This window comes from Mastomys coucha, unplaced genomic scaffold, assembly GCF_008632895.1.
Source record: "Mastomys coucha isolate ucsf_1 unplaced genomic scaffold, UCSF_Mcou_1 pScaffold15, whole genome shotgun sequence".
Classification (NCBI taxonomy): Eukaryota; Metazoa; Chordata; class Mammalia; order Rodentia; family Muridae; genus Mastomys; species Mastomys coucha.
Window position 1 is genome coordinate 142,004,706 of NW_022196897.1, and position 12,257 is coordinate 142,016,962.

Consider the following 12,257-nt stretch of genomic DNA (forward strand, 5'->3'; position numbering starts at 1 on the left):
AAAAAAAAAAAAAAAAAAAACCATCACTTTCTTAAGGGGGTAATATCATAGGTAAGCCAGGTATTCAAAACAGAAAAAAATGCTTTAGTTTGTTAAGAATAAGATGATGGGCTGGAGAGGGTACAGCGGTTAAGAACAATGACTGGTCTTCTAAAGGTCATAAGTTCAAATCCCAGCAACTACATGGTGGCTCACAACTATTGGTGATGAGATCTGATGCCCTCTTCTGGAGTGTCTGAAGACAGATACAACATACTTACATATAATAAATAAATAAATCTTTAAAAAAAAATGAGAACTTAACATGGTCCCAAGAACACAAGCCTACATTACATTCATTTTTAAGTTTCTAAGGCATATTACTAAGAGATTTACTGAAAGTCGGTACAATGAACCCAATGAAAACATCCCAATTATTAATAACCTGCCTAAGATTGCCAGCTAGGAGAGGGCTGGAAGACTAAAACAAGCAGAATACAGGGTCTACTCCTAAACCCATCTTAAGCAGACAAAGTTGTTAGGTTCTGAAAAATACAAAGAAATATCTGTTATTCTGCTACTGAGTACTTGGCTGAAAACAAATCTTAGTCCATTGAGTCTAGCTTGGTCCCTCCAACATGTGCTGTACAATCTATCACCTAACATCCACCCCTGTATTTCTAGGACTGTGAGTAACCATGCCAAGAAGCACTGGAGTCTATCATCCATCCTAATGTTATAGGGGATGGCGCACGAGCTCACTATCAGGCAATAAGAAATGTATACATAAATAATTGAGTCTCAGGAAAGAACTATTTGTCCTCAGTAAACACACGCACATACTCACGCGCACACAGAGTTTACTACACCTATTTTCACACTGCTTAAGGTATCGCATTTTATTTTGTATAAAAATGAACCTATTTAAAATCTCTTACCTTGTAAAACAAGAGATGTATTTTCTTAAGAAGCAGAGGCCAAGTCAATCCTGTGGGCAACCAATTAAAACCAACTTTTAGACTGCAATAGAGAATAAATGGAGGCAAAAATCAATGCAGGAAACAAACAACACGCACAGGCCACACTGAACTGTATTTTATGAAGAAGAGTCTGAAACCAGCAGAGTATTTTGAAGAATGTATAGTTTTGTTTTGTTTTTTTAAGGAAAGAGACACCAAAATCCCAAACATATTCTTAATTTGATGTTGCTTTCAAGTCTGAAAACCATTCTATCAAGAAAACGCCACCAGTTAGTTTAATCAAGAATATGCCATAAAATAGCCAAAAAATCATTTAGAAACAGTACTAAAGCTCACTTCAAATAGTAATTGCCTTATCACTCAACATTTATACAATCCAGAAAAGTCTATCAACAAGTTGTCACCAAACTTCTGAAGAAGAAGCACAATAACAATTCCTGGACAACTGCCATCATGTGGAGCGCTCACAGGCATCACTGCAATGACTCTTTCAAACAGACTCCCTCTGCATCAAATTATAGCTCACAAAACACAACTGAAATGCACGTTCAAGCTCTAAGCACTAAAGACTAATTCTACTGGTACTCAACACATTAAGGGAGATTTCTTTGAATGTAATTTCCCCAAAAAACTTGTTTATTAAGTTTCTAAAGCACAACTGTAACCCAGCACTCCAGAAGCAGAAGCTGAAATATTGCTATTGAGTCTAGGACTATGCCTGGGCTACATACTAAGTACTAAGTCCAACCTAGGCCAACAACAAATCCCTGTCTCAAAAACAAAGTATTTTTCCAGCAAATGTCTTAATATATAATGATACTTTCCAAAGCACACACAGGGAACAGGGTACTTATCTTTCAGGATAATTATTTCCAAACTAGTCAAGTTATTAACAATTCACAAGCAACATATACACCAATCAATTAACCATATTTACATTTTAACCTTAATCACTATGTGTACAGGGTTTTGCCTGTGTGTATATCTCTGCACCATGTCCATGCCCAGAGGCCAAAGGGAACTTCAGATGCCCTGGGACTGCTATTACAGTTGTAGGCCACCATGTGAGTGCTGAGAAACAAACTCAGATCCTCTAGAAGAGCAGCCAATGCTCTTAACTGCTGAGTCCTTTCTCTAGCCCCATAATTATTCTTAAAAGTTCATTTTAAAATGTACTTTTACTTTTTTAACCTTTTCTGGGGGATGGTGTAGTATAGCAGTCCTACACTGAATGTAAACCTAACACATTTTAGGCAAATCTACTACTGAGTGCTACTCTCAGCTCAATATTTTATTTTTAATTTGTGGTATGTACTTGTTTCATGTATGTTAAGTACATTGTGTGCAGATTTGTGCATGCCACAGAATGCATGTGGAGGTCAGAAGACAACTCTGAAAAGTTGGTTCTCACCCTCTACCATGTGGGTTGTAGGTTAAAACTCAGACCATTATGGCTGGCACCAGGTAGAGGTATCTTATCAGCCCTATTCTATTTTTTAAACCAGGCTGGTGATCCTCCTGGCTCAAATACACTAGTTTATTTCTGTTTTGGAGACAAGTCTGAGGCAGCCAAACCTAGCCTCAAACTCAGTAAGTAGCTGAGGCTGGCCTTTATTGATTCTCCTGTCTCCATCCCTCAAGTGCTAGGGTATAGGTTATGTGACACCATGATCCACTGAAAGCTGTGATTTGTTTTGGGGGAAGGTCTCACATGCTGGCATTATAGGCACATGCCACCATTTAAAAATAGTGATTAAGCTGGGCAGTGGTGGTACACGCCTTTAATCCCAGCACTTGGGAGGCAGAGGCAGGCAGATTTCTGAGTTCAAGGCCAGCCTTGTCTACAGAGTGAGTATCGGGACAGCCAGGGCTACAGAGAAACCCTGTCTCGAAAAACAAAACAACAACAACAACAAAAAAAAACAACCAAAAAACAACAACAACAAAAAAACCCTGTGTGCTTGTGGAAGTCAAGAAGAATCTTGAGTCTCAGTACTTGTATCTTCCACCTTAAATATTAAGGGCTTCTTTTTCTGTTTTTTTGGCTGTAATACACCAGGTTGGCTGGCCCATGAACTTCCAAGGATTCTGTCTCTATCTCCCAGCTTCCCAGAGGAGCACTAGGCTTGCAGGTGTGCACTTCTTTCTTCTTTATATAGATTCCGGGAATCCTCATGCCCCAGTAAACCACTGCCTCAGGCAGTCATTTCTAAATTCAAAGAAAGAAAAAACCTGCCCCTCTCTGGTACTAAGATTAGCAACAGAACTACTTATCTGAATGATACTCACTCTGTTAATATTCGTTATGGTCAAGTAAGCCACAGAAATAATCTTTATCACCAAAAAGTAAAACAAATTTTAAAATATCCCAAGTGTTATTCTGAACTTGTCTAATGGACAAAGCAAAAATATTCTAACAACTTAAAATATTATACAAAAGTGAGTTTTGCAACAAAACCCCAAGCTTTTAAAAGGCCAGAGTATTATATTAATCCATACCATGCTGTATACAAATCCATCCTAATACAAATTTTTGCCAACTATTGTCTACATGTATATGATGTTTATGTATACACATGTGCCTGACAGCACTGTGGAGAACAACTCTGTGGAGTTGAATCTTTCTTTCTTTCTTTGGGACCAAACTTAGGTCACTCAGACTCGTGTGCAAGAGGCTTTATCTTCTGATGAACTAGCCAGCGATTTTCTTAAACTCTCCATTTAACTGTATTTATGTAGTTAGTATATTTGTGTGTCACAGAAGCCACAGCGTACGTGTGTGGAAGTCAGAGAACAACCTGGAGACTCAGTCCTCCCCTTCTACCATGTGGGTCCTAGAGATTGAAACAAGATGGTCAAGCTTTATGGCAAGAAGTACCTTCACTCACATGGAGCATCTCACAGCCTAACCAAACTCTTGGATCTTTGAACGAGGAGTGGTGGCACTCACCTTTAATCTCAGCACTTGGACAGAGGCAGGTGGATCTGAGTCTGAGGCCAGCCTGGTCTAAAGAGTGAGTTCCAGGACAGCCAGAGCTACACAGAGAAACCCTGTCTCGAAAGAAAAAAACAAAAACAAAAACAAAACTTGTATCTAGCAGTTTCTATAACAAAGGTAAATACAAAACAGAAGGTTTGCTTCAAATAAACTAAGAAAAATAATTATTGCAATATTTATCTCTAACTGCATAAAAGGTCAGCACTAGGAGCTAAGAGTCAGGGTAATTTTCTAGTTAATGTTTGTGCTAAATATCTGGCACCTATTGAAGATTCTAATTTGAAAGGTCTGGCAAGCAGGGTGTAGTACTGTATTCCTATATATAACCTCACTGCTTCAGGAGGCAAGAGGCAGGAGGATCCTGGGTTTGAAGTCAGAATGGACTACATAGTGAATTCAAGTCCAGCCAGGATGTAATATAATGAGAGCAGAAAAACTAAGTAGGAACAAAACACAAGGTACAGGCCTGGGCGTGTCTCCCACATATTAGAGAACTGAGTTTCCTAACTCTTTTTTCTGTTTCCAACACAAAAAGGTACCCCACGTCCATCCTGAGAAAGACAAATTTAGACCAGCCAATAACGAACACTCAAGGTTCCAAAAAAATTAACAGTAAGGAAAATTCTTATTACATTAAGAAATGTTGGGGAGCTGGAGAGATGGCTCAGTGGTTAAGAGCACTGACTACTCTTCCGAAGGTCCTGAGTTCAAATCCCAGCAACTACATGGTGGCTCACAACCATCTGTACAGCTACAGTGTACTCATATACTTAAAATAAATAAAACTTAAAAAAAAATGTTGAAAGTCCAGCTGATCTCAGCAAACATGTAGTCTAATTTTTGTGTTCAACTTACAGTACAGAATCAATCTGCATACAAGAAAACGCCATCAAAAGCATCCCTACACCAAGGAAAAGTGTACACATCAAGGCTAAATACCAGCACCTTTTTTAACCATAACTCCTCCTTCACAAGTAAGTCAGATGGAAACTGAAAACTATAGCATTTTTGTTTCAAATCTTACTTTGTAAAGACCAATAATTTTTTTTTCTTTTTCTTTTTTGGTTTTTCAAGACAGGGTTTCTCTGTATAGCCCTGGCTGTCCTGGAACTCACTCTGTAGACCAGGCTGGCCTTGAACTCAGAAATCCGCCTGCCTCTGCCTCCCAAGTGCTGGGATTAAAGGCGTGAGCCACCACTGCCTGGCAAGACCAGTAATTTTTATTCGCTCAAAAAAATTATGTATTATTATACAGGTATGGATGTTCTGCCTAGATGCTGCATATCTGTGCACACAGTACTGGCAGAGGCCAGAAAGAGGGTTTTAGCATATCACCTGGAACTGGTGTTATGGATGGCTGTGGGCTGCCACTTAAGTTCTGGGATTGAGCCTTGGTTGTTTGGTAGAGAGTACTCAGTGTTCTTAATTGCTTAGCGTCTCTCTAAGATCACAAATTAACAGAGGCAGCACTGTTTTCCCACAGCCTGCTTATTTTTATGTGTTAAAATGTGAGCTAGATCCTGGTGAGATGGCTCAGCGGGTAAGAGCACTGACTGCTCTTCCGAAGGTCCTAAATTCAAATCCACATGGTAGCTCACAACCACCCATAATGAGATCCGACACCCTCTTCTGGTGCATCTGAAAACAGCTACAGTGAATTATGCCATAGAGAGCAGGCCGGAGCGAGTGGGCCTGGCAGAGGTCCTGAGTTCAATTCCCAGCAGCCACACACATGATGGCTCCCAGTCATCTGTACAGCTACAGTGTACTCGTACACATAAAATAAATAAAATAATCCTGCCGGGCAGTGGTAGCGCACGCCTTTAATCCCAGCACTTTAATCCCAGAGCTACATAGAGAAACCCTGTCTCGAAAAAACCAAAAATAATAATAATAATAATAATAATAATAATAATAATAATAATAATAATAATAATCCTTTAAAAAAAAATGTGAGCTAGATCCTAATTGAACACAGGATCCCAAATTTAAAAACCTATCCCACTCACCTGAGTACTAGTAAACTTTGGAAGGACATGACTAAAATAATTCTATTAAAAAAAAAAAAAAAGGCGATAGGGTAAGGCTACACACCTTTAATCCCAGGACTCAAGGAGGCAGAGACAGGCAGGTCTCTGAATTCAAGGCCAGTCTGATCTACAGAGTACTAGGACATCAAGGGCTACCCAGAGAAACCCTACCTCAAAAATCAAATACAAAAAAGTATTGATCCTTTAATCCCAAGACTTGGGAGGCAGAGGCAGGCAGATTTCTGAGTTCGAGGCCAGCCTGGTCTACAGAGTGAGTTCCAGGACAGCCAGGGTTATACAGAGAAGCCCTGTCTCGAAAATAAACAAACAAACAAACAAAAAATATTGATCCAAATGTGGCTATGTCTTTAAGTCCAAAGCAAGCAGAGGCAGGGGCAGGTAGATCTCTGGAGTTTGAGGCCAACCTTGTTCCATGATAGTGAGGGGCAGGCAATGAGACCTTGTCTTAAATATGTGTGTGTGTGGGGGGGGGTGTGGGTGTGTGTGTGGGGGAGTGTGGGTGTGTGTGTGTTGTACCTAGACATGCTGCACATGTAATGCTAGCACTTAAGAGGCAGAGGGACAAGAGTAACAGTTTGAGGTTGGTCTGGACTACAACAGAGAGTGTCTTATAAACATTTTATCTACATATAAAAATATAGGGACAGACAAGGAGAAAATTGGCCACTGATGCATAGATATAGTTCAGAAGACCTAAAACAACAAACTTGCTTGTTTAGCGGATGTTCTACTTCATTTCCTAACAGATGTTTCTTCAGCACAACAGAAACCAAATAAACATAGAAATTATTTGCATATTAACAAGTTATTTTACTAGCCATTCCAATTATTTGAAACTTTAAAGTAAAACGACCATCAACAAACCTTTTAGTTACAAAGAAAAGGAACAAACTAAAACTCCAGTATTTCCACTTTTTATCTGGCAATAAACACTGGGAAAGTAAATTTTCATTTTGTAAAGTCATCAACCTTTACTTGACAGGAATCAGGGTAAAGCAGAACTACACACTTAAGATCCAAAAGAAACAAAAATCCCAACAACCCCTTAAATGTTCACCTTAGAGACCAGCAACAACACTTCTATTATAATGGGCACAAAAGATCCAAAAGAAACACAAATCCCAACAACCCCTTAAATGTTCACCTTAGAGTCCAGCAACATCGCTTCTATTACAATGGGCACAAGGTTATCAGCAGCGTAATCCCACCACCAAAGAAATCATGAAACCACAGCTTCATATCCCCCAAATCACCAAATAAAACACACTTCAGATCCTGGGACCATCCTTATAAATACATTCTTGTAACACTGATAAAATATATAATGCTAAATTTTCATGTTAATATCTCATTTATTACTCAGGCAGCAAATCAAGACATTTGTAAATAAGATGTTCCTCCTGCCAAAAAATTTTAATATTGTTGTTACTGATACCAACAAAAATATCCTTTTTATCCATTCATACTTATACTTCAAAATAAAAATATTTCTAACCTAACTAACCACATCTTCTTTTACTATGGCTTTTAGTCTTAAAAGCTGGCTTTAAGAGCCGGAGAGATGGGCGGGAGATGGTGGCACACACCTTTAATCCTGGCACTCGGGAGGCAGAGGCAGGCGGATTTCTGAGTTCGAAGCCAGCCTGGTCTACAGAGTGAGTTCCAGGACAGCCAAGGCTACACAGAGAAACCCTGTCTTGAAAAAAAAAAAAAAGAAAAAAAAAAAAAAGAGCTGGAGAGATGGCTCAGTGGTTAAGAGCACTGACTGTTCTTCTGAAGGTCCTGAGTTCAAATCCCAGCAACCACATTGCTCACAACCAACCATCTGTAATGAGATCTGACTCCCCCTTCTGGAGTGTCTGAAGACAGCTACAGTGTACTTACATATAATAAATAAATAAATAAATAAATAAATAAATGTTTTAAAAGGCACATAGGTGGTTGGCAGTAAAGCTGCTAGAACTACAAGTGAAATTATTTTACTGTTTAGTCTGCCTAAAACTTTTAGTGAGCACTCATTTTAATAAGTATTTATTACAAATATGTAGGATACAGGGCTGGAGAATCTGCTCAGTGGTTAAGATCACTGGCTGCTCTTCCAGAGGTCCATGTTCAACTCCCAGCACCTAACCCACATGGCAGCTCACAACCTTCTTTAATTCAAGACTCCTCAGAGGACACCAGGCATGAATACAGGCAAAATACCCATACACTTAAAAAAAAAAAAAAAAAAAACCTGTAGGATAGGTTTTAGATTTTAAAGTGGACTCTGCATTTTAGGGGGAGATTTAGAAATTAGTATGCAATGTACAACTAATTACTAACAACATCTTCAGAAAAAAATAATTTATTCAAACTAAATATCAAAAGCCAACTGTTACTAGTGACTCCATCAGCTTAAGAGTTCAATGTCAGCCTAAGCTACAAGATCCTATGGCCAATGAGGAACAACCAACCAAACCTCCAAGAATCAAGCAGCAGAACGGTTCTCTGCAAACTCAAGTGAGACTATCACGACTGGCAGTGCGGTCATCTGGCATCTGGCACACAGTATAAAACAATAGTATAATGATATAATCAAGTTTTACACCTAAAAACTGTACCAAGAAGTCCCAAATGTTCAATATGCAGTCAATCAAAACATTCAACATGTCACAAAGAGTAAAAGAAGCCTGAAGTATTTTGCTTGTAGCCTATAGCAGTAACCACCACGGTGGTTTGATGTTCAAAGATCTGAACATAACATTATGCATTACAATCCACAGTGACCAACATTTAAACAAACAGAAGGTAATATAAAAACGAAGCACGTTTTGATAAACTACCCAATACACACTAAGCACAGCCTTGTGAAATCACCTAAACACATATCATTCCCTTTAAAAATATTCGAAATTATGTGAACAGTTCTTCCACAATCACTCTCTACTAATCCAAAAGTCTCCATCTCATCAAAAGCAACAAGATTCAAAAACAAGTACATTAGTCTTATATATCTATTTTTTTTTTAAATAAAGATTTTTTTCTCCAACTGCAAACGCTCTTTAACACTTAAACAGTATACAGTGGTTAACAAGGTCCCGGACAATTTTTGTTTCCAGGACTGAAAATTTCGCCAAATATTACACCTCAAACTATCCAAAAAGCTCTGAGAGAAAATAGTCTCTCACTTCAGTTGCCATCCATCCTAGTTTTTTCCCACCGGGTTATATAACTTAAAAGTTAAAGTAAACAATGAGATGGTTCCTGCCAACTGCACACGGTCATCTCTGAATCTAGGAGCCAAGAAGGCTTTAGGACCCAGAATACTTCTGCAACACAACCTGTAATTCTCAACTTTATCTACCAGAATGAATGAATCTTTAACGTTCACTATAAAACACACACACTTGGGCCCATACTAACAAGAGTACCCCAACCCCCTACACTAGTCCATAACCCAATACTAACCTGTAGATCCTTAAATGCCTTCTCTTCCAGTTTACGCGGCTGCAAAGTAGCGCCGCCAACCTTCAGACGGTAAACTATATCTAAAGCACCCACCCTCCTTCCTCTAACTCCCAAAGGAGCAATAAAGGTGCTGCAGATAGCAGCCCCTTCCCTATTTGGGAATCGAAGACCAGCTATCCTATCCACAAATCTCCAAGACTTCAAGCCTCTCCTACCTACAGGGCGGCTCCAATTACCTACACTTAGGAATTCCCTCCTCCGAGGACCTAGGAAGCACTTCGCTGCAACTCCCTGCACCTTCAGGCCTAAAGGCGACCAGCTCCCAGCCTCCCAGGACACCTTCCTCCCCCTAGGTGTGTCCCTAGTGTAGTCCCCTTTTGCAGGTCCTAGGCCATTGGGACCTCTTCACTTCGGGGCAGAGGTTTGAGTTAAAACCTCGTTCTCGCTTAAAGCCAACGAAGCCTTCCCCACTCTGCCTACAGGCGTTTTCATCGCAATCCGCCCCCCACCCCCAACCCGGTAGTTCGCAGGCCGCGAGGCCACCCAATGCTGGCCGCTTGCCCTCTCAGGACCACCGGGGCGTCCCCGCTAAGGCCTCGCTGCCACTCCGGCACGCAGACTCCACCTTTCGCATCCTCGGAGGCCGCGGAGCGAGAGCGGCGCCCCAGGACCCCCGCAGCCCCGCCGCGACCCTTTGTGTAGGGCGCTCGCGGCCGCGGGCTCCGAGGCCTGGGAAGGCCCCGCCCCGAGGCACCAAGGAGGCTGCTCGAGCCCCGCACAGCCCCGCCCGTTCGGGGGCTGCGGGAGTCTTACCGGGGAGAGCTTGCGCGGCACCAGAACCCAGACCCGAGTTACCCCCCGCGCGAGTGCCTCAGCCCTGCGGCCGACAGCCCCAGCCCGAACGGCTTTCCCGGAGCCCACTGCAGCCAACACCTCCGCTGCCGCTTAACAAAATGGCCGCCCGCCCGCTCCGCCGCTCCGCGTTCCCGGAGTGGGCGGAGCACCGCTGCGACGTCACCTGGTGGGAGACGCAGGCGCGCTGAGGTTTTAGGAGTAGAGGGGAAGATCTCGGAAGTTTCAAGTATTTGTGGTAAACCGGGCATTTCAATAGCTGTTTGCAAAGTCAGACCTGCAGCTATTGTTCGAGGCTCCTCGCAGACCTTTTGTACCGGTTCCTTTGGCTCTTGGAGCCTCCCCCTCGCTCCCCCCGTGAAAGGAGGAAAACGATGCCATCACTGCAGAACTGTCTTGATTAAACGCACCACGAAGCAAAAGCTTGATCCTTTTTTTGACTATTGAAAATATTCTGCCTTGGGGCTGAGGAGATTTCTCAAAGGTTAAAAAGCTCATACTGCTCTTCCTGAGGTCTTGAATTCTAGAAATGGTTCCTCATTTGACCTGGACTATGACTTTCAACGGGATTATTTTTGTTTTTGTTTTTTTTTTTCCGAGACAGGGTTTCTCTGTGCAGCCCTGGCTGGCCTGGAACTCACTCTGTAGACTTAGGCTGGCCTCCAACTCAGAAATCCGACTGCCTCCCAAGAGCTGGGATTAAAGGTGTGCACCACCACCGCCCGGTTTCAACGGGATTATTATGACAGGATGTACAGTTACCCAGCACATGTTCCTCCTCCTCCTCCTATTGCTCAAGCTGTGGTGCCTTCCAAACACCAGTATGTGTCTGGGAACACATCACGAAGCCGGAAATGTGAATTCAATTCGAAGAGCTCAATCCCAAAAACCCATGTAAAAGCTGGACTGACTCTAGTAAACTGTACTCTGACCTCCGTGCATGAATCATATGTACATGTGAATCATATGTACACACACACACACACAAACTGAATTTATATATAACCTTAAAAATGTATTGTTTTGTTTTTGATTTGGTTTGAAGCAAGGACTCACTGTGTAGCCCTGGCTGTCCTAGAACTAACTTTGTAGACCAGATTGGATTTGAACCCGAGATTTGTCTGCCTTTGCCTCCGGAGAGCAGGCATTAAAGGAATGCACCATCACCCCAAGCTGTTTTTGTTGCTGTGTTTGGGACAGCGTATCATCACATAGTTCTGGCTGGCTTGGAACTTGCAGTGTAGACGAGGTTGGCAGTGAACTGAGATTGTTAGCTTCTGCCTCAAAGTACCAGGATAAGAGGTATATACCTTCATGTCCCATTTGAAATCATTCAAAATAAAAAACTTTTATGGTCTGTTTGTAGGATTGGGCACTGAACTCAGAGCCCAAAAGTATTCTACAATTGGGGTAGATCCCTACCCTTATAAAAGCTTAATTTGTTTGTATTTTTAGGGCTGCAGACATGGTTCCACAGTAAAAGGACTTGTTAGTCTTTCCAGCACCATGATTAGTGACTCTCAACCATCCAGATCCAATTCCAGGGGATCCAAACCCCTCTTCTGACCTCTGTGGGCACAGAGTAAACACAGGTGCACATATATAGATACATACAGGCAAGATGCTCACATACATAAAATGGCTTTATCAAAAAGAATTTTTTTTAAATGGCTTAACACCTAAAGGCATTTGTTGCCCTTCCAGAGCACATAAGTTTGATTTCTAGTACCCAGCCACACTGAACAACTCACAAGGGACGGCCAGCTCCAGAGGATCCAATGCCTCTGGGCCCTCGGAGCACCTGCATTCACACACACAGACACATGTACATACTATAAGGAAAACCACAGGAAAGGGCAATTGAAAACTGAAATCAGCCCCGGGCAGTGGTGGCACATGCCTTTGATCCCAGCACTTGGGAGGCAGAGGCAGGTGGATTTCTGAGTT

At 41.8% G+C, this 12,257-nt stretch overlaps 1 protein-coding gene across 6 annotated transcripts in view; it reads right to left on the minus strand.

Annotated features, from left to right (window-relative positions):
* Nucleotides 1-10,454, minus strand: part of Cpne1 (copine 1) — a 41,569-nt gene extending 31,115 nt beyond the window's left edge. The window contains exons 1-2 of one of the 6 annotated variants that reach the window (XR_004118981.1): nucleotides 10,272-10,452; nucleotides 918-999 (exon numbers count right to left, since the gene is read on the minus strand). The gene's annotated coding sequence lies outside the window, so the exon portion shown is untranslated. Of the gene's footprint in view, nucleotides 1-917; nucleotides 1,000-10,271 lie in introns of all 6 variants that reach the window. The other 5 variants (XM_031372472.1, XM_031372469.1, XM_031372468.1 and 2 more) reach the window with 5 other exon arrangements.
* Nucleotides 10,455-12,257: the final 1,803 nt, after the last annotated feature.